Below are 24,324 nucleotides of genomic sequence, written 5' to 3'. Positions count from 1 at the left end.
CGTATTCACGCAGAGGAGGTTCCTCGAGTCATCTAACTATGGCTAGGTGCTTCTCCTTAGCCATCATTGGCGGGTTAGGGGGGTGGAACCCATCGCTGAAAGTGCTCACGTGGATATCTCCCTCTACACCAATCGTTGAAAAGGAGGTACCTAGGGTCAAACTTTCTGCACCATCGTTCCACTGAAAGAAAAAGCACCTCTCTTGGTCCTACACAATAACATTCCAACAAAATATTAGTAGCCTACTTACACAAATGGAGAAAAAAAGATAGTGGAAACAATTACTTACATTAAAACGACTGCATATGTAGAAGCAACGTGTCGCTGTGCCTGGATGTCTCGATTGAAACACGTCGGCCGGGAAACCACAGTCACTGTTAGGGACAGGGAGGTCAGGAGAGACGAGGGCATCTTTGCTAGACGCGTCAGAGTATAATTCTCGAGGACGACCCCATTTTCGCCAAAACTCCTCCCGATACATTTCTTGCATCTAACAAAACAGTTGTAATTTAACAAACAAAAATCAAAACATCACAAATTAATGTCAATGAGAACCATTTGCATTACAACAAATAAAATATAACCTACACTTTGTTGCAAACTCTATCTTAGATGCAAACATGAAAACTATATAAAAAGTATACTTTGGTCAGTAAAAAATAAAATTTGGTATATCAACAGTGTGTCCATATATTTATTCACATATAAAAGTTGAGATACAAACTCAAACAAGCAAAATACATGGTAATCATAATTCTAACTAACCAATTAACCTTAACATTGACAATCCTAATCATAATCCTTCAATCCAACATTCTAACAAACTCATATTTTCTCCATACCCTACCTACTCATTCAAATCATTCGATCCACCATGGAGGCCGAGGAGGAGCTTTATTACCTTGACAAGGCCGAGGAGGAGCTTCAGGGAAGGTAGGGAGGGGAACGCCAAGGGAGGGAAATTCGGCGGCCGGCCGTGGGGGAGCCGGGAGGCAATGGCGCAGCGGTGCCGGCTGGGATGCGCGCCGGTGGGGGCAGGGCGACACGGAGGCGGCTGCTATGCCCTGGCGACTGAAACAGAGAGGGAGGGGTAGGACTGGGCCACGGGCCTATATTAGTGAAACGACCCCAATTTCTGTGAAGGGAAATCCACAGCGTCGAAGTGTAACAAGATCGTTGTAGATCATATTACCCAAATTTCAATCAAATATCACATCCATACAACGATAATATCAGAGTACAAATAGTGCGGAATTACATAATTTATTACATCGCCGCATTGGCGGAATCAAAAGCAGTATTCATTCAGAACAGCTTGAAGATAAGATCGCCAAACTCGAGCGTAGGCACGAACCCCTCATCCGTCAAACTCCTCGGAGCTATACTCCTCAGCAGAACCTGTGTGCCAAAATTTATCAGTACGATTTGTACTGGCCACTCCCATCCCTATGAGCATTGCTTTGTGGAAATTGGATGCAAGTTGGATATAAGCAAAATGAACCTATAAGGCTAGGGTTTCCTATGCAGTAGCATATCAAGTAAATAATAGTTTGTCAAGTTTTACACCATTCCCACACACATTCCACTCCATTCCCTTTTCCGAGCCAGGTTTCGATCCTGGAATCGGCATACCACCATCTCCACACCATCTCCACACCATCACCAGACCATAACCATACCATCACTCAGTCGATAGGCCAACTCCCTCTCGGCACTGTCTCAAGGCCCGTAGCCCCTGGCTACGACCGACACTCTTTCACGGGGGAAGAAGAGAAGGACTCATCTCACTATCTAGTTTAAGCGAAACCCAGGAAAGGTCCATAGCCGACAAGTCGGCACATGTATCGATCGATCAACCATACACTCTGCAGAGGTTTTACATAACCACAAGATCCGCCTTCCTCGCTGACCGTCGTCAACTAGGCTGATTCTGGCTGCTTGCTAGCCTAGGATAATGCCACTCTACCATTCAGCCCTGGTTCACCCCAAGTCAAATCTGGGGTGGCTGAAACTATGAGTCATGAGCTGGGTCCACAAGGTCTCCATGAAGTCTCGGAAGGGTGTGGGGGAAATCCTCCGCGCCCCGTACCTCCTTACACTATCCGCTATCAACATAGCAGTAGTGGCAATATCCTACCTAGTAGTCCAGCCATCCCGCACCATATAGGGCAAGTGGTACATAAGGCTTTCCAGTGAATCTGAGTACTAGTAAGTCCTTAGGGATGACCAAGGCAGAATGTCTCCATCAGGGTTTCCATTTACCGTGCCACCACAGCACCTCCATCCCGGGCTCCACCCATCACAGGTTCACACCCAGGTCCACCTCATATACCATTTACCCACCACAAGTATCCATTTCTAGGGGTGCCCAGGTAGCATCCCATAGCAAGACTTGCCCTAGGCTCATCGTATACTCCAACTTGGTCGACACAACCCTCACCCTCCACACACCCAAGTCACACACGTAGCACTCTCCCCATGGTCTAGATAATACCAGTATCCACCACGCACGTAGTATAAGCGTAGTAGAAGTATGAGTAATGAAATGTATAGCAGTAAGCGTGTGTCTAGCCTAATAGCAGGGTATGCAGGGGTAAGGTTGCGCCAAGGTAAAGGCTTTCAAGCAAGCATACTACCATGCAAGTCCTATCATAGTATGATTATAACAGTAAAGTAAAGCGATAGCAGTTCTATATTAGCCATGCGTAATAGGTGCTACAAGATTGGATGGGATGTGGCACCTTCAGTGTAGTCGTCTCTGTTCTCCTCACGGTACTCACGGTCCTCGTCTATCAGGTTCTCCTCCGAGTCTGCAACGTTTGCATTATAGTCGCGTTAGCGACGTCTATAGATTAGCACAAAGAAGCAATGAAAATTCAACAGAGTCAAATGCACTCAAACATGAGTTCATTGCATAGAGCTTGATTTTAGATGAATTTTGGTCCTGGTCTCGTATTTTTCCGAGGTCGTATGAATTAGTTATGAATTCCTGAAGTTTAAATCCTTTCTGAAATTGAATAAAGGCTGAATTAATACTGGGCTGACATGTGTCACGGTGTCACTGGTCAACGTGGCATGCTGATGTCAGCATGACGTCAGCATGACGTCATCGTCTCGGTTCCGAGCTGACAGGTGGGTCCAGGGACTCTTGGGTCGCAGACATGTGGGTCCCTAGTGACATCATCATGACGTCAGCATCTGACGTGTGGGTCCAGCGTGTCTGTGTTGCTGACATGTGGGGCCAGGTCAACGATCAACATTGATCGGTCAACGGTCAATACGTGTCGGGTCTCAAACGGGCCTTGGCGGGCTCGGGTCGGGCCGGTGTGGGCCGGGCCGGGCCGAACATGTGGCGTGCTGTGGCGCAGCCACGTCACGGCCATGGGCTCTTATTGGGCTTTGTCCGCAGCACGGCTCACATCGTGTGGCTCACGGTGGACCAGCGCTCCTGGTCCATGGTCCTAAGGCAGGGTCCATGGTGGACCGAGCCCATCGTCATTTCTCCTCGGCTCGGCTCATGTGCACCGGATGCAAGGCTACGCTGCTCACCTTGCCCCTTCTCCTCTGTTCTTCCACGGCGCGCTCCCGCCGGTGACGTGCTCATCGGCGAGCTCCTGCAATGGTTCAGGCATCCAATAGAGGTGGGGAAAAGCCTCCCTGTGCCATGGCAACTGCAATGGTGGAGTCAGGGCGACGGATGGTGCATCCTAAGTCACTGGTCACGGCGAATGGCGGCTCGAGCACAACCGGCGTGCAGGAATGGTGCGGGTGCAACGGCATTGGCCGGCTTTGTGGTGCGCATGGGCATCACAATGCTCCAGCGGGCATGTTGGGTAGGTCGAGGGGTCCTCCAGGGCCTCCGGTGGCTTTGGCCACGGCGGATGGCCTTCCGATCACGTCGGCGGCGTCGGTGTGGGGGCTATGGCCTCGGAGGGCGTCACAGTGGGGCGTGTAGGCTCCTACGGATCCGTGTGGACATGGCGAGGGCGTCCAGAGCTCAGGGCAGGACTTCTGGTTTCTAGGTGGCCGGTAGGGTCTTCCCGACGGCCACGGCGACATGGTGACGACGGCGAGGTGCGCGGGTCACTATGGGCTTGTTGATGCAAAAGTGGATCTGCAAACACAAAGGGCTAATACCCGAATCGATATCCAAAGCGTGCCAGTCGATTTGACCTGCTAATCGACAAGGATGAAGATACGAACACTTTGGTCCTGACAACAGCGATACGCCCGGAAGTCACGGCCAAGAGGTGTTCACGCGGAACTCGAGAATCGCCGAAGGTCGTACTGAAACGATGCAGCTCGCCGAATCAATGAGAACTCGTAAAAAGAAAGAAAATATGCAAATTGACGAAGACGCCGAAAAGTAAGTAGATGCAAACAGGAGTAAAAATTGGTTTTTGATATTGATTGATCTCTCTTACATTGTCCCTTACTCCATATTTATACCCTGATCTAAAGAGACACAACCAAACACAACTAGGACACCAATCCCTTATCTAAGGAAACACGTGACTCTTACATGAATCATACTCTAACTAATATAGAAAAGGAAATCAACTTCTATCTATTTCCCTGTCCGCCTCAATTACGATGGAAACCTCACTGTCCTCCTTCCCATCGGCATACTCCCTATTTCATCGGCAGTAGTCTTCAAGCCTCCCTTCATCGGCATACCCCCTGTTTCATCGGCAGTAGTCTTCCAGCCTCCCTTCATCGGCATTGACAACAACACCTCCAACCTCATCGGCAACGTTCGAGTCCAAATCAACCTTTCCATCGACCATCACCAGCTATCGGCAACCATCTTTACAAGCTGGCTTTCATTGGTTATCAAAGTATTCAATAACTTTCCTCTTGCCGATTAGTCCACTCCGATTATTTTGACACGTGCAAAAAACGGTGTCAACACATGCCCCCCAATTTCGGAGTATAAAACCATTAATGCTCCGAAATTTACTCCAGATAACGCTTGCCTTCGCCCGATTACCGTAACTCATTCTCCAAGCCAAAACTTGATTTGTTATCAAATCCAATCAAATCTAATCTTGATTCACGCACTTCAGTAAATATCGCACAATCACCAACCACTCTTGCCTTGATTATGGTTAAGATACCGAAGCAATAACCCATCGGCAAGATCTTAACATGATAATGCTGCCATTTTCAGAATTAAAATATCCTGTATCGATATCCCTTCCAAGTCATAATTACTTGTCATCAACTCATCTGTACAATCCCCTGATTATCGTGCGAACAGTTACCATATCCTTCTGAACCGTCTCGACCTATATGCGCGCGATATAGAGATAAGTCCAAAATACCCTTACTCCGGGCGGCTTATAAATAGATTTCTCCGGAACCCTCATTTTCTACTTTCAGCCTCCAATCCTTGGCATTTTCTCTCTCCGGCGGCGACTCCGACGAACAACCGCGCGACCTCAACCAAGAACCCTTCTCCGGTGCTAACTTCAAGTTTCCTCAAGACCATGGCCATCAACTTCGACGTCCCCGCGGTTCGCTCCACCTCCATTACCCTTTACTTTGATCTCTTCGCAAATTCATTCAGTTGGTGATTTTTCCTTTCTTCTGTTCTCTGGATTCTATAACCTTAGGAACTTCGCAACAAATTAATTATCCCAACCGATCAGCCGCACGTCCAATGCCTCGGACCAATGGGCAATCCAGATCCAACCGATCTGATCAATGCAGAGGTTAACAGAATCCCCTTTAGAGCCCAAAATTTCTCTCTGAATTTGTGGAAAGACACATTCCGATCTTGGCCCAAAACCACCAAGGGGTGGAAAGATTGGTACTTGAGAGTTAATAGATCAATGCAAGTATACTGGGCAGAACGAAGATTAGACCAATGCATTAGGCTATCTATTGCCGATATGCAAAAAAATGAATCAATGATAATTGCAGCTGCTTATTTCTGGTCAGACACGACCAATACTTTTATGTTTGGACATAGCCCAGCCACTCCTACCCTTGCCGATATCCATATGCTTACTGGCTTGGACATCTCAACTGCCGATGAAGGCTCCATCTATGGTAGAAAGTCTGAATACAGGGTAAATACCCGCAACATCGGCGGTTGGACAGGATACATTCAAGAATACCAGAAGACCGGGACAGTTAACCAGAGGGAACATGCCACATTCCTGAATATGTGGTTGGAAAAATTCATCTTCTGTGGTCGATCAGTAGGACCAACCAACGCCTTCCTCCCTGCAGCTGAACTTTTGGCTAATGGCGTAAGGTTTCCTCTTGGCCGATACCTTCTAAGCTCCACTTATCATCTTCTTCATCAAGTGTCTCAGAAACTTTTGCTCGGCGAACCCATCGGCAACCTGGGAGGCCCGTGGTGGTTTATCAACATGTGGCTGAATGCCCATATGCACAAACGTTTGCAATGGGACTTTTTTGCTCAACAATTCCCACGAGAAATTGCTGAAGACTATGTGCTTGGGGATGATGAATCGGCAACACGCTCACCCCTCAATTTTGGTGAAGCCATAATTGTCCTTCCTGGAACAGAAGCCAACGAAGACCAAATCGGCAGATTCTTTCAAAGCTTCTACAATGGTCTTTCTCATGATCATAGGGCCTGGGTGCCTTATATTGACGAAGAAAACAGATTCCCCCTTCTTTTCAACTTTGCCGATGACACTCTGAATCAAGATAATGAGCTCATGATGGCTATCATCACTCCCAGGGCAATTCCAGTAAACACATTCGGCAGCGGGAAAAACACCAACATTACGTATGAATTTTACAACCCATCGGCAGTATCCCGCCAATTGGCTTTTGGGCAATTGCCGATCAAACTCTGCTTTGCCGATGTGATCAAACCCAGGGAAACAATCACCTGCGGAACAGATTGGAACAAGGTAGTACAACTCTCCCCTGATGCCGATACTGCAGATGTTGATATATCCACCTGGACACCAATATCTTTCATCACCGAGTCATATAAGCAATGGTGGCAAGAGTGGAAAGAACAACTGTTCGCAACTTCTGCTCACACATATCGGCACATGATCGACCCTGAATACGCCATCCCTGACGATGCGGTAAGTTTCCTTTAACTCCCTTCTGCTTTTCCCTTCATATATCAGTAACCGATTCTCTTGTAACAGGTTAACAACCCAGCACCATCGGTGAGCAAAAGTGGGAAACCCTTCAATCTCCGGCCTGTTTCCCCAACATCGCTGATCGGCTACAACGCTCCCACCTTAGCCGCTTTGACCCACCAGAAGATTCGTACCAAGACCATCACTTCCAAGTCCAAATTGGCTACATCCAGGGCTACTCCATCGGCTGCTGCTACAACCTTGGTCAAAGCATTTAAGGTAACAACCTCGTTTATTTTTACTTATGCCGATCACAAACTGTATTAACCTTAATCATCAGGGGGTAAGGGCTGCTACTGGATCGTCATCGGCAATTCCGCCGATATCAAGCACCACTTCCTTCGATGAACCTTCAGAGGTAGCTTCTCGACTTTACATTTTACTTGTTAAATATCATCTCTTACACTTGTTTTGCAGCAACAATTGGGTACATCGGCAAACATACCAGATGTCCAAGCTTCACAACCAACAAGTGTCGATGCCCCCCAGCTCATCGTTGCCGATGCCCAAGCAAAACGCAAAGCTTCAACAGATACTGAAGCACAGCCAAAACGACAAAGGTCTATGCCGATCCCTACATCTGCCCCAATGTTATCGGCAGTCATACCTCAAGAGCCCACCATCGATGAAGTCACAGAGGATATCCCATCGGCAAGCTCAGCCGATCCCCCACATGACATACTCCAGGTTGCTTCCTCCAGTCAAGCACAAGAAATTGCCTTGAAACAGGTAAACCGATCAGCCTAGTTGATTTACAATATTCATACTTACCCCTAACTGATCTCCCTCTCTCTCTCTCAGGAACAAGACTCCCCGAACAGTCTATTTTCCTTTGCCATTGATATTTCTGACGACGATGGAGAGGAGACAAGTTCTTCCCTTGCACTGGGAACAATATCGGCAGAGACTAAATCCAAGTTGGAAACCCTCCTGAACTTGCTACAACAAGGTACCGCCCAACTGGTAGATGACTCGGACCCCGCAAAGGCAATTTTCAAAACAATTCGGGGCCAGGTCCCTGCCGATGTTGAAGAAGCACTCTTCCCAGCAGCTCACCTAGAAAGCCGCCAACTGCAATATCAACGGGCCGCTCAGCGCATTGCCGATAGAGCAACTCAGGCTCAACTCAAAGAAGAGATGCTACAACTGAAACAGATTGCCGATGAGAAGCACAAGGGCATCGGCAACTTGCAGACTTCAGGCGCTGAACTTAAGCAGAAAATCTTAGATTTATCAGCAAGGAAGATGGCTCTATTGGCTGAACTGAAGGAAGTTGAGGCAGCCTTAACTCATGCCCAACAAGAAGAAAACCAGCTACCCGATGCCATCAAGACCCTTCAGCAAGAAAGAGATATCCAAGCTCGCAAAGCTTTAGCCATGAAGAAAAAACTCAAGCCTGTGGAGGGTGCCGCCGATGACGATATCAAGGAAATGGAGGAAGCCGACCAGATTCGCCTGCGTGCGATATTAGCTATCCAATCCTTGTTGAACGTGTAATCTTATTTATTGTATCGGCACTTTATGAGACATTGACATCCTTGCATAATTCTAACCGATAGTACTGTTATCGGCACTTATACTTTTATGCATCTATCCAGATACTAGGGTAATATTTCTTTAAATATTTTCCATTTATCGCTCTGGGAAACACAACCCCTTCGAGGGTTTCTAAAATATATGCATTACCAGGAACAGACTGATTTATCCGATATGGACCTTCCCAATTAGGAGACCACTTTCCAAACTTTGAACTTTTAGTCCCAATCGGTAAAATCAATTTCCAGACCAGATCTCCATCGGCAAACTCTTTTACTTTCACCTTCTTGTTATACCATCTAGCTACTCTTTTCTTATTTTCTTCGATACTAACTAAAGCCCTTAACCGATGATCCGCCACATCTTCCAACTCATCCTTCATAAGGGTATTATAATCATCGGCTGTCAGCTGATCTTGAGAACGTATTCGTCTAGAGCCAACCTTAATTTCCCAAGGCAATACTGCATCGTGTCCATATACTAACTGATAAGGCGTTACTTTGGTTGCACCATGACATGACATCCGATATGACCACAAGGCTTCATTTAATACTGTATGCCACCTCCTAGGATTTTCTTCAATTTTGCGCTTAATGAGTTTGATGATCCCTTTGTTAGAAGCCTCAGCTTGACCATTAGCTTGAGCATAATATGGAGAAGAATTTAAAATCTTAATTCCCATACCTACAGCAAACTCATCAAATTCTCCTGATGTAAACATAGTGCCCTGATCGGTAGTGATAGTCTGAGGAATACCAAATCGGTAAACAATATGCTCTTTCACAAAATCAATCATATTGACCGATGTCACCTTTTTCAAAGGAATTGCTTCAACCCACTTTGTAAAATAATCAGTAGCAACCAGGATAAATTTATGTCCTTTACTCGATGGCGGATAAATCTGACCAATGAGATCAATAGCCCATCCCCGGAACGGCCACGGTTTGATTATAGGATTCATAGCCGATGCAGGCGCTCTTTGAATATTACCAAACTTTTGACACCCCTGGCATCCTTTAAAATACTTAAAACAATCTTCAAGAATAGTCGGCCAATAGTATCCGTTCCTTCTGATCATCCATTTCATCTTGAAAGCCGATTGATGTGCCCCACATACTCCTTCATGAATTTCACCCATCAAGCTTTTCGATTCATCATTGCTGACACATCTAAGTAAAACTCCATCTATAGTTCGATAATACAATTCATCATCGAGGAGCACGTATTTGGTAGCTTGGAACCTTATACGTCTCTCAACCTTTCTATGTGGATCCTTTAAATAATCGACAATCTCTTTCCTCCAGTCATCGGTATCACCTGCCGATGTTAGCACTTCCTGAATAGGCTGATACCCTGAAGCATGCTGAGCTAGTCGATTAGCTTCCTCATTATGCAATCGAGAGATATGTTCAAGACGAAAACCTCTAAATCCTTTCAACAACTGCAAACATCTTTCATAATACGAAATCAAAGCTTCACTTCGGCATTCATAACTTCCAGCCAATTGATTTATAACCAGCATAGAATCACCAAAGATTTCAACAACATCGGCACGTATCTCCTTCAGCAATTCTAACCCTTTTATCAAGGCTTGATATTCAGCTTGATTGTTTGTTGCTGTAGCAACAATCGGCAATGAAAACTCATACTTCCTCCCTAGAGGTGAAATTAACACAATGCCGATACCTGCTCCTTCACCACATGTGGATCCATCGAAGAAAAGTGTCCAGGGAGCAATCCCCAGAAAGTCCACTGTATTGCAATGCTGAGTGACAAAATCAGCCATCACTTGCCCTTTAACTGCCTTAGTTGATTCGTAACGTAGTTCAAATTCTGATAGTGCTAAAATCCATTTGCCGATTCTACCACTTAATATCGGCATCGACAGCATATACTTGACCACATCGTCTTTGCATATGACCGTACATTCGGCAGATAACAAATAATGCCTTAATTTGACACAAGAAAAGTATAAACACAGACACAATTTTTCAATGGCCGAATACCTCGTCTCAGCATCCACTAACCTTCTGCTCAAATAATAAATAACACGTTCTTTCCCTTCAAATTCTTGAATAAGAGCTGAACCGATAACTGTATCATCAGTTGACAAATATAACCTGAAAGGCTTTCTATGTTGAGGTGGAACTAACACTGGAGGATTTGATAAATATTTCTTAATTTCATCAAGGGCTAATTGCTGTTCAACTCCCCATACGAATTCCTGATCAGCTTTTAATTTAAGTAGTGGGCTGAAAGCCTTGATCTTACCCGACAGATTAGATATGAATCTTCTAATAAAATTAATCTTACCGATCAAAGATTGCAATTCAGTCTTATTGGCAGGAGCAATCACCTTGTTAATTGCATCAATAGACTTCCTACTGATTTCAATGCCTCGCTGATGCACCATAAAACCCAAGAATTGTCCTGCCGATACACCAAATGCACATTTATTAGGATTCATCTTCAATCCATGCTTCCTTGTGCACTCCAGTATCTTTCGCAGATCGGCTAAATGTGTTGTGATATCTCCAGACTTAATCACTACATCATCAATGTAGATCTCCACTAATGTGCCGATGTATTCATGAAAAATAAAGTTCATAGCTCTTTGATAAGTAGCACCGGCATTTTTCAAACCAAACGTCATGACTATCCACTCGAACAACCCCACATGACCTGGACATCTGAAAGCAGTCTTGGGAATATCTTCCTCAGCCATGAATATTTGATTGTAACCTGCATTACCATCCATGAAGCTGATAATTTGATGTCCAGCTGCAGCATCAATCAACAAATCAGCAATCGGCATTGGATAGCCATCCATTGGTGTGGCTTTGTTGAGATTCCTGAAATCAATACAAACACGAAGTTTTCCATTTTTCTTATAAACAGGAACCACATTAGAGATCCACTCTGCATACCGACATTGCCGAATAAACTTTGCTTCAATTAATTTAGTTATTTCGGCCTTAATGTCAGGAAGTACATTAGGGTTGCATCGGCGCGCTGTAACACCCTAAAAATTGCCTCTTTTGAAAATAGGATTAAAATGATTTATTTATGAATTTTTGTGCACATGAAATATAGGAAATAAAAATTTTTCATTTAAAATCCATCATAAGGTAGCAACATGTGTGAGCATACATGCTGTTGCATTCTATTTATTGCGATGAATGGTGTTGATCCAAACTCCAAAGTAATTTGGAATGCTTTTGAAAAGAGTTTGAAAATGGCTTTGAAATAAAAGAAAAGAAAGAAAAGAAAATTAGAAAATAAAAGTATTTTTAAAAGTTGTAAAGTTTATCTTGGAAAACCTAATGGAATTGACCATTTTTATCAAATGGGAAAGTATTTTTGAAAACATACTCGAATTGGATTTGAATTTAGCTTAGAATTGGAATATTAGGAAAAAGAAAAGGAATTGGAAAAAAATGTAAGAACTTAAAAAGTTATTTTTGGAAACTTCCCAAAAATTGGTTCATCTATGTTGGAATTAGAAAGTATATTGAAATCATATTTATTTGATTTGGTTCATATCTGAAATAGTTTTGAATTAAGAAAGGAAATAGAATTTAGAAATAGAAAAGGATTTTGAAAAAAAAAAAGGATGAAAACCTCTCTCTTTGGCCCGAAGGCCCAGTTTCCCCGGCCCGCTCTTTTCTTCTTCTTCCCGGCCTGGCCGCTGGCCAGCCCAGCCGAACTTCCCCTCCCTTCTCCTTTTCCAGCGCGCCAGCCTTTCTCCACCTTCATCACGCGGCCCATCCCGCGTTGGCCCGCTCTGCTCGGCCTGCCTTGCGCCTGCCTCCGCACCGCACCGCATGCGCACGCGGCCCGCTTCGGCCTTCACCCGCGCGTCGCTCCGCAGCGCCTGTGCCGCACTCACTCACGCCCGGCCCTCTCGGTCAGACACCCGCACGCGCTCTTCCCCTCTCCCTCACTGCGCTTCTGGCCCCGCCCGTCAGCACCCTTTCCTTTCTTCCCTGACGCATTCCTTTCCTTCCCCGTGCGCCTCCTTCCTTTTCTCGTCCCGTCAATGGCGCGGCCATGCAAGGCATGCGGCCGCCGTCGCCCACGCATGGCAGGCGACCAAATCCTGCCCACGCCCCGCTCCCCTTCCTTCTTCGCCGCACCCCGTCTGTACTATAAAGCCCCAGCCTGATCCCTCCCCTCTGCCCTTTCCTCTGTTCGCCTGACGAAGATCGCCGCCGACGGTGACCCACCCCATCGAAGCCTCCCGGACGCCACGACCACCCCAGTACGAGTCTCGGTGAGCTCCTCGTCCCTTCTCTGCCCTCCATTTGTCGAATCACGCACTAGAATGCTGTAGCACCGAGCACCCGAATCGCCGTTCATGGCGCCGCCGCGGGACGCCACTCCTGCGTGATCCCCGCTCTCGGTTTTCATCTGAACGAGTTCGCGATTACCTGTAGATCGTCTAGGTGCCCTCATATTTGGTTTGGGGAGGTCCGGAACGCCCCCGACGCCCGCCACCGAGCTCGGTTCGCCGCCGACAATGGCAAGGTCACCGGAGTTACTGTGTAGCCGTCGGAAGTTCACCCGCACGCTCTGGCACCGTCGGATCTGCGTTGGACGGTTAGGATTAGATGTACCGGTTTGATGCGTAACCGGTCCACCGTGGACCCATGCACCCAGTCCACGGTGCCGCATCAGCGCTGACCCACGCCACGTGGTGCACCGCACCAACCAGAGCATGCCACACGTCAGCCCAGTCAGCAGCCGAGTCAGCAGCCCCGGTCAACATCGGTCAGCCATGCGCATCTTGCAATTTAGCCCCTGTAGTTTTCAGCAATCAACCCGCTGTCCGATTCAATTCAAATTAAATACATTTCAGTCCTGTTTTTATTCGGTTAGACCCCTGTATTTTCCAGAATTAGTGTGCCCAGTCCAAAGTACATTTAAATTCAGATTTTTAATTGTTTTAATTCAAATTTGAGTTCAAGTTAATTACAGAAATGCCACTGGATCTTATTTTATGCGTAACTTTTGCGTTTTAAGTCCGATTTGATCCGTTCGAATTGCGTTAGGACCGTATTTACGTTATCTACGTGTTTATACTACTGTTAGGCATGTTTTCAACACTTGAAATTCATGAGTAGATTTAATCTATTATTTAATTAAAGTAAAACTTGTTAAATCGTAACTTATTTATTTAAACTCCGAAATAGTCCGTTCAAGTTGCATTAGATCCGTAGTGACGAGATTTACACGTTAGTAATAGTGTTTACTATATTGATATTTCTGAAATAACGTGATTTAAATCATATCTTGATTAATGATTATGTAACTGAGTTTTATACATAAAATATAAGTTGTATTACTTTTGTTTTATAATATAAATCTAAAATTGACTTAATTCAATCCACATTGTTTATAAAATATCTTTTGTATATGAATTCATAAAGTTAACATAAATGAAGCCTATAGTTTATTTTTCCACGTATAAAGCAAATCTCTCGGTAGTTGTAACTTTTCAACCGTAGCTCCGATTAGCGTGCCTCTCGCGACTGTGTGTTCGTAGTGATGCGTAGAATCGTATATCAATCTCCTTTACTTATTTTTCTATGATTGGTGTACTGTTCTGATATAGATACCACTGTATGCTATGCATGTATTTGTATGGATGTTTGTGTGGTGTTCTACGATTGTCCAGTCGGTGAGATATACGTGGTGATCCAGAAGAAGAAGAAAGACATCAAAGAATAAAGCTTACCGAAGGATCGGTGTGTAAGGCAAGTATAGCATGGGACCATCCTTGTTACCTATTCACATTTAATCACTTAATTCATATTGCATGTGTCTCCCTTGTTACCAAATAGGATATCCTAGATATTTGATATCTTGTTCCTTGAAAACCTTTGGGATATTGCATTGGATAGTTTTTGCTAGTGCTTAATCAAAACCATGATCTTGTAACTTGACTAATGATATATGCAATAAACATTAAAACATGACTTTTTAGTAACATGGAATCAGGGGGCTGGAGTGTTTAGCTACTTTCTAAATGCTCTAGATTCCTCTCCCTAAGGACTCATCTGTAAGTGATCATCCGGGACTTACAGTACAGCTGTGAGGGCTATATGGCTCTGGCTTTAGCTCAGTATGAGGACCTTTTCTAGCTTGTTAGTGGTTACCTTTACGGCGCAAGAGGGGCTCCAACGGGTATGATCTCGGTCTGCCAAGTAGGTGCACTTGCTAGTCACTACTTGGAGAGGGGTTCATGCTTATTGATGGGAAAACCTTAGCGGCCCTAACTTGTTAGACGAACCTTTAAAAGGCTTCATAGTGAACCCTGCCGACCTTCCTTGGTAGTGGGTCAAGAGGCTGATCACCTCGGGCGAAAGGGTAAATCACGACTCACAGTGAACGTGTACAAACTCTGCAGAGTGTAAAACTGTTATAACAGCCGTGCTCACGGTCACGAGCGACCTTGGACCCTTATGGAATAGAGATGAGATGATCACTAAGGGATAATGATGATGTTAATAATTGATTGTTTATGCTATACATTATTCATGTTTACCTGATCATGAGTTTATGGGCTTATGGATAAACTTGTTGCCAATCAATTGCTAAAATTATGATAAACAAAGGCTAATCGCAGTAAACCAGTGTCAGCCTTTTTGAGCCTCATGAACCCCATGATATAATTGTTAAGTACGACATGTACTTACACTTGCTTTACTTTTCTATACATTGGATAAAAATCCCGGATGGGTACCAGATTGCTGGTTTGGAGGAGTTAGGTTTGTGGTCAACCAGTCAGTCGTCCCTGTGGATTTTGGAGTCTTCGCCAGAAGATCGGAGTCAACTTTCCGCTGACTTATACTCTGAGGTTATTTTCCTTTTAATAATACGTTATGTAATGAGTATTGTCTTTTGATATTACCCTGATTTGTGGCTGTATGTGAGATTTGACTTCCTGGGCTCACATATAGTGTGTATCTGGTTTTGTCTTTAAAACCGGGTGCTACAAAGTGGTATCAGAGCAATGCTGACTGTAGGACACAAGCCTAGTTAGAACTGGACGTATTAGCATGCCTTCATCTCTGCTTACTTCTTGCTCTCTCTCTAACCTTGTTATTTGCGAAAAGTTATGCTTACTTCAGCCTGTGTCTGTTATGAAAACTTTGTCTCTATTCTGAATCTTCTCTCTTGGTCTATTAGATGGAACGTAACGAGTTAACTGCCAACATTAGAGATCAGGAGGGTCAAGCTACATTAGCCGTGACTGCATTTGACAAGGAGAAGCCTGTAGCTATGCAACAACAAGTGCTAGAAGGAATAACTCAACATAGGAGTTTCAACAGTGCTTGTTACAAGGTCAAACCAACATACCAAAGGGACTAGTGAAGAGACAAGTCGTAGAAGCTTGGAAAAAGATGAAGTGTCCTACATTCTAGTTTGCGCAGCGGAAGCGTGGTGGTACTCAAGGATGTAAGAGAGAACTCAAAGTATTAAATAATGAGGGTGTTCATAGCAAGTCTCTTAGAGGTTAGGATCCAAGTCAGTGCTGTAAACATTTTGGTTTTCCCTATTTTTAGGACAAGTCTAATAAGAGGGAAGTAAAGGTGAACCCGAGTTGTGAAACTAATATGGATAAGAAGAGAAAGGAGGTCTCAATAGAGCAAGTATTGGGAAGCAATCGACATTGGATTCATCACATCTAGTTCTGACCCATAGTCAGATGAATCTAAACTATAAAGAGTTAGAAGCTTCTCAAGCTAAACCTACTTCACATGAGGTATGCATAGATGGGTGGACTATCACCTATAAGGAGTTTCAACCTCGAAAGACCAAGCAAGCTAGAAAACAGATCAGTCAAACCAAGGTGAATCTTCAGAGTCAGAAAGCTGACAAAACACCAAATAACAATTCCGTAGAGTATGACATCACAAAAGACCTAGCTAAGAGAAGGTGTCATCATTGCCAGCAGAAGAAACATTATGTTAAACCTTGCCCATAGAAGAATCAACAATTACACCAAGGAAGTGGCCAGAGTCAGATCACTACCGGACTGCCACCAGGAAGTGTCAGTGATAACCAACCTGGAAGAAGTACTTGGTGAAATTGACGAATGAAGAAGTTATGCTAGACTACCTAAGATCCTTAGTTAAGAAATAGGAGTTTGTGCCCCTTATGTAATAAAAACGATAGTATCGCAAGTTGAGTCAATGATTGAGTTGTGCATATTTAGGTGCTTTGTTGAATTTGTCATTATGTTTATGCTTGTTTTGCATCTTTGTAATGATTGCAATGATCTTGTTGGGTGTTCCCACAATTTCATTTAGTTTATAGGCCTAAGGTATAAGGATTAATGAAATAAATAGTTGGGTTATCGTTTTCTTCTGTTTTACCTATCCCGTCTTTGGAGCAGCCTGTCTCTATCGGTTCATATCTCTGATTTTGGACGATAAAAAGAAGTCATGAGGAAAATTTTGGACAACAGTAGACTTCAATCACAAGATGATGCAAGCTATACTTTGGTCTCCCCTACTTTAACTCATCTTAAGGGGGGTAGCCAAGTTGAAGGGTTTGCAAGATGAAGTTTTCTTGCATTCTAGTGTATCATGTGGAATAATTGGATATTCCGATGGTTGTGGTTTCTCTAGTCTTTTACAGTATCAATCCTTTCTTGTCATCTCTTAAAACTACAATAAAGAATGCTATGAACGACTGAATCCTAATGCATATATGTTGGAAACAGATGGCCTCTACCAGGAGAAATGCTTCACAAGATGTTGGAAGGAATGTTCCCACCTCTAATCCATCACCGTCAAGTCCCCCAACCAAAGAGCAAGCTTTGATGACGCAGACTCAGCTAATGGAAGAGAAGAAGAGAAAACGTGATCTTTCATGCCAGCTAAGGAACACTCAACCTCAGTTTGCTACGCAACCAGAATATCAGTCACCTCCTATGAATCTACTTGTGAGTACAGATCAGAATCAGTATCCGCAACCCGATGATAAAGTGCAACAGGTCAGCTCTCAAGAGCTAGAACAGAATGTCCATGGGAAGCAGGTGCATGGAAATAAGTTAAAACGGAATTACATCCTTGGAAGATTGAATAATGTGAATATGACTACCATTCATGGAGCTAAGGAGGTCGTTTATGGATGGATTGCAGTAGGTTCAGCCAATGCTATGGTGATGTTTGACCCCAGTGCGTCACATTCGTTTATCTCCAGTGCATACGTAAAAGAACATAAGATAACTATGCTACCAATGAGGAAACCAGTGATAGTTAAGTCCCTAGGAGGAGAAATGAAGGCAAATCACATATGCCCAAAAGTTAGTCTTGACATAAAGGGGATAAAATTTGAAGCAAACCTTATTGTGTTAGAGTTAGTGGACGTTGATGTTATTCTTGGAATGGGATGGATGTCTGCATGTAAAGGAGTCATCAAGTATGCCCAGCATTCGGTGCTTCTAACCACACCATTAGGAGAAAGAATTGAGTATGAGGGTTTTCAACCTGCACCTGAGGAATATGACAATGGAAATGATCTAATAGGAGGTGTGAATACTGAGGATAGTAAAGTGGACTGTGAGTTTCTAGATGATGATGTAGAGGAACAAACACCCTTAGAGGAGCTCCATCCGATAGATGGTGATTATCCAGTTAGAATCCTAGAAAGAGCCCAAGGAACTCTTAAGGGAGAAGTGCTTAATGTGTGTAAAGTTCAATGGAATAACCAATCAGAGGAAGATGCAACCTGGGAAAATGAGAATCAATTGAAGATGGATTTTCCTCATCTCTTTGAGGTGTAACACAACTACGCTAGAAGTCAAGATGGGGGTGTCATATGAAGTTAGTTATGCCCTTGAGTTTAAGATTTATGTATTCAAGACAGTTGTATCCCTTGACTTAAAGGGGTAGTCCGTGCATCCAAATCTTTTGTTCTTAAGCTTTGCAGATGAGACAGATGTAACTTGTTAAGCTGGTTTACAATGCAAGTTGAAATGTTGGAATGTTTCATTTGAGTTCTATTCCTAGTTCTGTCTCCCTTCCTTGTCCCTACTTTTCTCGAATCTCGGGACGAGATTCATCTTAAGGGGGGTAGAATTGTAACACCCTAAAAATTGCCTCTTTTGAAAATAGGATTAAAATGATTTATTTATGAATTTTTGTGCACATGAAATATAGGAAATAAAAATTTTTCATTTAAAATCCATCATAAGGTAGCAACATGTGTGAGCATACATGCTGTTGCATTCTATTTATTGCGATGAATGGTGTTGATCCAAACTCCAAAGTAATTTGGAATGCTTTTGAAAAGAGTTTGAAAATGGCTTTGAAATAAAAGAAAAGAAAGAAAAGAAAATTAGAAAATAAAAGTATTTTTAAAAGTTGTAAAGTTTATCTTGGAAAACCTAATGGAATTGACCATTTTTATCAAATGGGAAAGTATTTTTGAAAACATACTCGAATTGGATTTGAATTTAGCTTAGAATTGGAATATTAGGAAAAAGAAAAGGAATTGGAAAAAAATGTAAGAACTTAAAAAGTTATTTTTGGAAACTTCCCAAAAATTGGTTCATCTATGTTGGAATTAGAAAGTATATTGAAATCATATTTATTTGATTTGGTTCATATCTGAAATAGTTTTGAATTAAGAAAGGAAATAGAATTTAGAAATAGAAAAGGATTTTGAAAAAAAAAAAGGATGAAAACCTCTCTCTTTGGCCCGAAGGCCCAGTTTCCCCGGCCCGCTCTTTTCTTCTTCTTCCCGGCCTGGCCGCTGGCCAGCCCAGCCGAACTTCCCCTCCCTTCTCCTTTTCCAGCGCGCCAGCCTTTCTCCACCTTCATCACGCGGCCCATCCCGCGTTGGCCCGCTCTGCTCGGCCTGCCTTGCGCCTGCCTCCGCACCGCACCGCATGCGCACGCGGCCCGCTTCGGCCTTCACCCGCGCGTCGCTCCGCAGCGCCTGTGCCGCACTCACTCACGCCCGGCCCTCTCGGTCAGACACCCGCACGCGCTCTTCCCCTCTCCCTCACTGCGCTTCTGGCCCCGCCCGTCAGCACCCTTTCCTTTCTTCCCTGACGCATTCCTTTCCTTCCCCGTGCGCCTCCTTCCTTTTCTCGTCCCGTCAATGGCGCGGCCATGCAAGGCATGCGGCCGCCGTCGCCCACGCATGGCAGGCGACCAAATCCTGCCCACGCCCCGCTCCCCTTCCTTCTTCGCCGCACCCCGTCTGTACTATAAAGCCCCAGCCTGATCCCTCCCCTCTGCCCTTTCCTCTGTTCGCCTGACGAAGATCGCCGCCGACGGTGACCCACCCCATCGAAGCCTCCCGGACGCCACGACCACCCCAGTACGAGTCTCGGTGAGCTCCTCGTCCCTTCTCTGCCCTCCATTTGTCGAATCACGCACTAGAATGCTGTAGCACCGAGCACCCGAATCGCCGTTCATGGCGCCGCCGCGGGACGCCACTCCTGCGTGATCCCCGCTCTCGGTTTTCATCTGAACGAGTTCGCGATTACCTGTAGATCGTCTAGGTGCCCTCATATTTGGTTTGGGGAGGTCCGGAACGCCCCCGACGCCCGCCACCGAGCTCGGTTCGCCGCCGACAATGGCAAGGTCACCGGAGTTACTGTGTAGCCGTCAGAAGTTCACCCGCACGCTCTGGCACCGTCGGATCTGCGTTGGACGGTTAGGATTAGATGTACCGGTTTGATGCGTAACCGGTCCACCGTGGACCCATGCACCCAGTCCACGGTGCCGCATCAGCGCTGACCCACGCCACGTGGTGCACCGCACCAACCAGAGCATGCCACACGTCAGCCCAGTCAGCAGCCGAGTCAGCAGCCCCGGTCAACATCGGTCAGCCATGCGCATCTTGCAATTTAGCCCCTGTAGTTTTCAGCAATCAACCCGCTGTCCGATTCAATTCAAATTAAATACATTTCAGTCCTGTTTTTATTCGGTTAGACCCCTGTATTTTCCAGAATTAGTGTGCCCAGTCCAAAGTACATTTAAATTCAGATTTTTAATTGTTTTAATTCAAATTTGAGTTCAAGTTAATTACAGAAATGCCACTGGATCTTATTTTATGCGTAACTTTTGCGTTTTAAGTCCGATTTGATCCGTTCGAATTGCGTTAGGACCGTATTTACGTTATCTACGTGTTTATACTACTGTTAGGCATGTTTTCAACACTTGAAATTCATGAGTAGATTTAATCTATTATTTAATTAAAGTAAAACTTGTTAAATCGTAACTTATTTATTTAAACTCCGAAATAGTCCGTTCAAGTTGCATTAGATCCGTAGTGACGAGATTTACACGTTAGTAATAGTGTTTACTATATTGATATTTCTGAAATAACGTGATTTAAATCATATCTTGATTAATGATTATGTAACTGAGTTTTATACATAAAATATAAGTTGTATTACTTTTGTTTTATAATATAAATCTAAAATTGACTTAATTCAATCCACATTGTTTATAAAATATCTTTTGTATATGAATTCATAAAGTTAACATAAATGAAGCCTATAGTTTATTTTTCCACGTATAAAGCAAATCTCTCGGTAGTTGTAACTTTTCAACCGTAGCTCCGATTAGCGTGCCTCTCGCGACTGTGTGTTCGTAGTGATGCGTAGAATCGTATATCAATCTCCTTTACTTATTTTTCTATGATTGGTGTACTGTTCTGATATAGATACCACTGTATGCTATGCATGTATTTGTATGGATGTTTGTGTGGTGTTCTACGATTGTCCAGTCGGTGAGATATACGTGGTGATCCAGAAGAAGAAGAAAGACATCAAAGAATAAAGCTTACCGAAGGATCGGTGTGTAAGGCAAGTATAGCATGGGACCATCCTTGTTACCTATTCACATTTAATCACTTAATTCATATTGCATGTGTCTCCCTTGTTACCAAATAGGATATCCTAGATATTTGATATCTTGTTCCTTGAAAACCTTTGGGATATTGCATTGGATAGTTTTTGCTAGTGCTTAATCAAAACCATGATCTTGTAACTTGACTAATGATATATGCAATAAACATTAAAACATGACTTTTTAGTAACATGGAATCAGGGGGCTGGAGTGTTTAGCTACTTTCTAAATGCTCTAGATTCCTCTCCCTAAGGACTCATCTGTAAGTGATCATCCGGGACTTACAGTACAGCTGTGAGGGCTATATGGCTCTGGCTTTAGCTCAGTATGAGGACCTTTTCTAGCTTGTTAGTGGTTACCTTTACGGCGCAAGAGGGGCTCCAACGGGTATGATCTCGGTCTGCCAAGTAGGTGCACTTGCTAGTCACTACTTGGAGAGGGGTTCATGCTTATTGATGGGAAAACCTTAGCGGCCCTAACTTGTTAGACGAACCTTTAAAAGGCTTCATAGTGAACCCTGCCGACCTTCCTTGGTAGTGGGTCAAGAGGCTGATCACCTCGGGCGAAAGGGTAAATCACGACTCACAGTGAACGTGTACAAACTCTGCAGAGTGTAAAACTGTTATAACAGCCGTGCTCACGGTCACGAGCGACCTTGGACCCTTATGGAATAGAGATGAGATGATCACTAAGGGATAATGATGATGTTAATAATTGATTGTTTATGCTATACATTATTCATGTTTACCTGATCATGAGTTTATGGGCTTATGGATAAACTTGTTGCCAATCAATTGCTAAAATTATGATAAACAAAGGCTAATCGCAGTAAACCAGTGTCAGCCTTTTTGAGCCTCATGAACCCCATGATATAATTGTTAAGTACGACATGTACTTACACTTGCTTTACTTTTCTATACATTGGATAAAAATCCCGGATGGGTACCAGATTGCTGGTTTGGAGGAGTTAGGTTTGTGGTCAACCAGTCAGTCGTCCCTGTGGATTTTGGAGTCTTCGCCAGAAGATCGGAGTCAACTTTCCGCTGACTTATACTCTGAGGTTATTTTCCTTTTAATAATACGTTATGTAATGAGTATTGTCTTTTGATATTACCCTGATTTGTGGCTGTATGTGAGATTTGACTTCCTGGGCTCACATATAGTGTGTATCTGGTTTTGTCTTTAAAACCGGGTGCTACACGCGCTGGCTGCTGATGTGGCCAAAATCCAGATTTAATAGGTAACCGATGTTCAACTATCGATCGGTCTAATCCAGGCATCTCAGTATAATCCCAAGCAAAACAATCTTTATATTCTTTTAACAAATCTGTTACTCGCTGCTTACACTTGAAATCTAACTTAGCACTAATAAAAGTAGGTCTTGACCTATCACCATCACCAATATCTACTTCTACTAAATCATCTGCCGATGTGAACCCTTGACCTAATTTTCCATCATCGGCAAACCTATCCATTAAAACTCCTCTTCAGAACCGACTGCTTGGATCGGTGGAATTTCATAATCAGCAACTCTAAGGAACTCTTTTTCCCAAGCTTCTCCTGATATGCATTTAGTTCGCTCATAAGTATCTGATTCTGCCGATGCGATGATATAAGAAGAATCACCAGGGACGACCTCAATCTTATCCCCAATCCACTGTACGAGGCATTGATGCATTGTAGAAGGAACACAACAATTAGCATGAATCCAATCCCTCCCTAGAAGCAGATTATATGCACCCTTGCCGTTGATAACAAAGAACGTCGTTGGCAAGGTTTTGCTGCCGATGGTCAATTCCACGCACACTGCCCCTTTAGCCGGTGACACATTGCCTTCAAAATCTTTCAACATCATATCGGTTTTGGTCAAGTCTTTATCCCCCTTACCAAGTTTCCGATACATCACATAAGGCATAATATTAATCGCAGCCCCTCCATCAATAAGTACCTTAGACACAGGCTGCCCATCAACTCTGCCCTTCACAAATAAAGCCTTAAGATGCTGTCTCTCGTCATCGGTAGGTTTCTCAAAAACAGCCATCATTGGATCTAGTGTTAACTGAGCTACTTGATCAGAGAGAACAACTTCTCCCTCATTATCAGATAGTGCCAAAAACTCCATCGGCAACATGAATACCATATTAACATCTGCCGATGGACCCTTATTTTTGTGTTTTACCTGCCACTGCTGACGACCATGCTTTTCATTGGAGGAATTTTCCTCTTGGTATAAATCCTCCTGACGCTCACGTTGCATCCTCCTCCTCTGCGTCTTTGTCAGACCCTCTGGGCACCATCGAGGAAACTTGGTTTTCCAAACCGGCTGATAACAAGTCCTAGTTGGTTCTACACGACGTATATTAGGGTCCCTGTAGAATATTTCCTCATCGGGAACTCTTGCGTTTGCCATCTCCTCAAGCTCCTCTTGATTCCTTGGAAAATATCCAACGCGTTTACCAAGCCTCTCATGTACACTAAGTCTGCCCCCCAGCCGATCATGCACTGATGCTCTGCCTCTGATCGGCTCATTGATAGACGAACCCTGATTACCAAGTTGAAACCTCCTTTCTGAGCGATTGACTCCGTAATAACCATTACACTCAGGGCAATTCTCAACAGTTGGCAATTTAATACCTTCTTCCCAGCAATGGATGAAAAACGGACATCTCCAATGATCTTTATGTCGATTCCATTCTTCCCGACGTCTCACTTCTTGCTGTTGTCGATATCGGTCATTACGTTGACGCCAACCCTCCTGCTGCCTCCGATGAGTA

This window comes from Miscanthus floridulus, chromosome 2 (genome assembly GCF_019320115.1).
Source record: "Miscanthus floridulus cultivar M001 chromosome 2, ASM1932011v1, whole genome shotgun sequence".
In the NCBI taxonomy this organism is placed as follows: Eukaryota; Viridiplantae; Streptophyta; class Magnoliopsida; order Poales; family Poaceae; genus Miscanthus; species Miscanthus floridulus.
The sequence above is the reverse complement of the archived record's forward strand: the minus strand, read 5'-3'. Positions refer to the sequence as shown.